The 3,932-nt window shown below is 41.6% G+C and overlaps 1 pseudogene; it reads left to right on the top strand.

Annotated features, from left to right (window-relative positions):
* Window positions 1-3,034: 3,034 nt before the first annotated feature.
* On the top strand, window positions 3,035-3,157 carry LOC115939580 (U4 spliceosomal RNA; annotated as a pseudogene).
* Window positions 3,158-3,932: the final 775 nt, after the last annotated feature.

Here is a 3,932-nt window from a genome sequence, read left to right as displayed (position 1 = left end):
GATGAGAGAGTTGTTGCTCTTCTTTTCTTCGATCTCCTGTTGAGTTTGTAGGTGTTCAGAATGGTTTGATCCCTATCCAGCTGAATTCCTGAGAGGAGACGAAATCCAGGTCTCCTACTCCTCCGCCATCTTGCTCCCTCCCCCAGGTTTATTTTGATCAAATAATTTTATATCTGAAAAGGATAGTAGTCTGAGCCAAACTAATTTTCTCTTCCTCTCTATGTAGATGACCTTGTTCATTCCTTTATTATAGAACTTGACGTACAGAATTTGTACGTCATTTGTGTGTCTGTATCCTAGCTTCTGGAGGGCAAAGGTACCATGAGTTAGTAATGAAATAAACCTCTCATTTGCTTAGTTAAATTATTGTCAGGGGCCACACAACCCCCTCACCCATTCCTGGCCACAGCCTCTCTGATACTCTGGTCTGAATCATGTACGAGCTTCCATTGCGGTAATTAGATTATTAGAGTGTAATTGTCCGTTTGCAAGACTGCGAGCTTCTCAAGACAGAAATCATGTCCGTTTATATCTATGTCCCTAGAGCTGGATGCAAACAATTACATGACAGCAAGTTAATTACCATCAAGGAGACCTATGCATGGAATAAAATCAATACTTATTCATTGAATAAATGAATGAGCAAATGCAAGATAAAATTAGTTCTAAAATGTCAGAATGTGGACCTTAGAAACTAGTTCCTTCTCTTCATTTGCAGATGAGGAAAGTAAGACCTAGAAGAGATAAGGCACTAATATTGCAAGGTCCCACACATCCGTTCAGTGGTTCCAAGACCCTTGCCCCTACAGTATGCAGAGAGTGAACCAAGGCATGGGAGAGTGGAAGGGGAGGAGTACATACTGAAAACATTCTATGTCTGCAGCACCTAGCAGGACCTACAGAGAAGGAGGGGGAGGAAAGCAAATGTAAAATGTGAAGTGTGACCATTCTTGTCAGTTAAGCCAAAGTGAATGAATAAAAGAATATCATTTCAAGTGGAGGCAGGCTTTGGCTGAAAGAGAAGTTTGAGGCTTTCAAGCTTCTCAAAGATGTGTATCATTTTAGCAAGACAACAACAACAAAACCCAACAGCTTTCAGTGTTTATATTTCAACACAGAATTAGAGGCAATGTTTAAATATTACAAGTACCAGCAATGCCAACAGCAATTATTGTATGGTTTCCCTGTTTCCTCCCAGAGGCTCTTAGAAGATGGAGCGCCCAGAGCCAGAAAAACTAATAACAATAACCCCCAATACATTGAACGCTCAGTACATGCCAAGTATCATCATTAACTAATTCAGCCTTATAGTCACCCCATAGAATAATACTATTATGCCTATTTTAGCTATGGGGGAACTGAGACACAAGTTACCCTTGGTCCCACACTTGGTAAATGTGAAACACCAGGATTTACTCCTAAATATTTCTGATTCCAAATCTGTCCTATAAACCACCCTAATGATGCTGAAGACAAGTCTGACCTTTACTGCCTGCCAGAAACCCAATCTAAGGGCCACTGTGCTGGTCTGAATATGTCTCTTCAAGTCATGCCAGGCTCATCCTTCTCACAAAGGGAACACTGGTAAATGTGACAAGCTTCTGGGAAAGGCATTAGGCAACTGGAACATGGAAACATTTGGGGGAGATTGGGAAAGGGAAGAAAAAGGATCCACAAGTCACATGTATGTTGCTGGTAATTAATAACATTCTAATAATTAACTTTTAGTAGAGCACTTCTCAACCTCTGAAGGAAGGACTATCCAAATAGAATCCATTTCAGCCTCACAGGGACCTGGGAAGAAAGCAGAGAGAGCTGGTCATCTTTCTCCACTCCATAAAAGCAGAACCTGAAGTTAGTAGATTTAAAATGTTACCTAGAATGAGCAAATCAAGGTGGGATTGGACCTCCAGGCCCTGGACCTGCAGCCCATGCTCACTTAAACATGCTACTCAGAACATGCTTTTCCTTATGTGAAGGAAAGAAAAAGGAAAGTTAACATTTGTTGAGTATCCGTTGTCTGCCATGTACTTGGCTGTCCCACATTCCACAGGGTATCATACTGAATGATCTCAACTCTGTTATTGCCTCTATTTTACAGACAAGGAAGCTGAAGCTTAGAAAACTATCCTAGTTACCTGGCTCGTAAGACACATACAGACTCAGAAATCTGGCCTCAGCCACTGCCCTGTACTGCCTCTTCCTGCAGTTTCCCATCTCTCTCTTCCCGTCTCTCTCCACAGCTGGCTGGTCACATCCCCTGGAGAACACCCAGAGCTCTAGAGGAGGGCACAGTAAATGAATCCACTGGGGTTTCCTCTTAGAGTTGTCTTTAAAATACTCTGTTGCCTCCTTTTATAAACCTTTAAATCCTTTTCCTTCTTCTATGTCTTTTATTTTTGAGGTATTTTTAGTATTCCCATTTTGTAGAAGAGGGAACTGACATTCTAAGAGGTGAAGTAACTCAACTACAGAACACTCAGCAGGTGTGCAGCAAAGTTGGGGTTCATGCCCCAAAGTTCATGTTTTCTCTACTACACTATGAAAGTCGAATGATTATCAGAAGAATGCTTAGGGGTGCCTGGGTGGCTCAGTCGGTTGGGCAGCTGCCTTTGGCTCAGGTCATGATCTTGAGGTCCTGGGACTGAGCCCTGCGTCGGGCTCCCTGCTTGTCTGGGAGCCTGCTTCTCCCTCTCCCTCTGCCTGCAGCTCCCCCTGCTTTTGTGCGCTCTCTCTCTGTCAAATAAATAAAGAAATCTTTAAAAAAAATAAAAAAGAAGAAGAATGCCTAATAACCACAGCAGTGGACTAAGGGACTTGAATGCCATTGAAGAATGTTTTACTCAAGCTTGAAAGACAATAGAATGATCCCACTGGCTCTTAACATCTACATTTTCTGAGTTCAGTTTCTTGATTGTCTTCTTAGCTCAGGGTATGATTTTTCATGATGGGCTTCTGACCTTTCAAGATCCCTCCACACACATAACTAATACAGGCACTGATTTTTTTTTTTTTTTTTAAGTCAGTGCTAGCAAGCTTTGCGCAGTGGCGGTATCGTAGCCAATGAGGTTTATCCGAGGCACGATTATTGCTAATTGAAAGTCAGTGCTAGCTGCTCTCATAGAAATCCCCAAATCTTGGGTACTTAACATGATAGCTTATTTCTTCCACAGGTAAAATGCAAAGAATGCTTGATTGATAAGCTCCTCCAAGTGGTGATTCAGGGACTCAGGCTTTTTCATTTTGTTTAACATGTGGCTTCCAAGGTCACCATGCCCATTTGCCTAACATCAGGAAAGGGACCAAAAAAAAAAAAAAAAATGGATGAGGGGGTTTTTTTTGCTCCAAACCTAGAAGTGGCAAAAATCCTTCTAGGCACATTTCATTAGCTGCAAATCAGTCACATGGCTGCAACTAACTGCAAGGAAGTCTGGAAAAGGTAATCTAGCTGTGTGCTGAGGAGAATGAGGGTGTGCCCCAGGGTCCATGACCTACCTCAGGCACATTGAACCTAGATGACTCTCTTACAGTTTCCTTTCTCCAGTCAAGATTTAATCATATTTTCTTGAGAATATGTCCAATTTTTCATGAGCCATCCTCTAATGCCTCACTTCCTTTCTGCAGATGCCTCAACCCATCATCACATTGTTCCCTCCCTAATCAGTGAGTTAGGGCCCCTAAAATTCCGTGGCTACAGAATTTGCAGTAAGAGAGTTTATGGGCCTATGAGGAAAAAATAATTTATAAAAGCTTATACAAATAATTTTTTCTTTTTGCTGATATAAAATGCCTAACAGTGGGACAGGGTATTTGTTCCACAAACACGCATTTGCCAGAAATGTCATATTACGTTTCTAATGTTAGATTAAATGTGACTTTGATGTCATTCCACTGAACCGGCAGAAAAGTCAACCCAATCATTTTAAGAGTTC

This window comes from Leptonychotes weddellii, chromosome 11 (assembly GCF_054177405.1).
Source record: "Leptonychotes weddellii isolate Sample4059 chromosome 11, ASM5417740v2, whole genome shotgun sequence".
Classification (NCBI taxonomy): Eukaryota; Metazoa; Chordata; class Mammalia; order Carnivora; family Phocidae; genus Leptonychotes; species Leptonychotes weddellii.
Note: the sequence above shows the minus strand (reverse complement) of the source record. Positions and strands in the feature narration are given on the sequence as shown.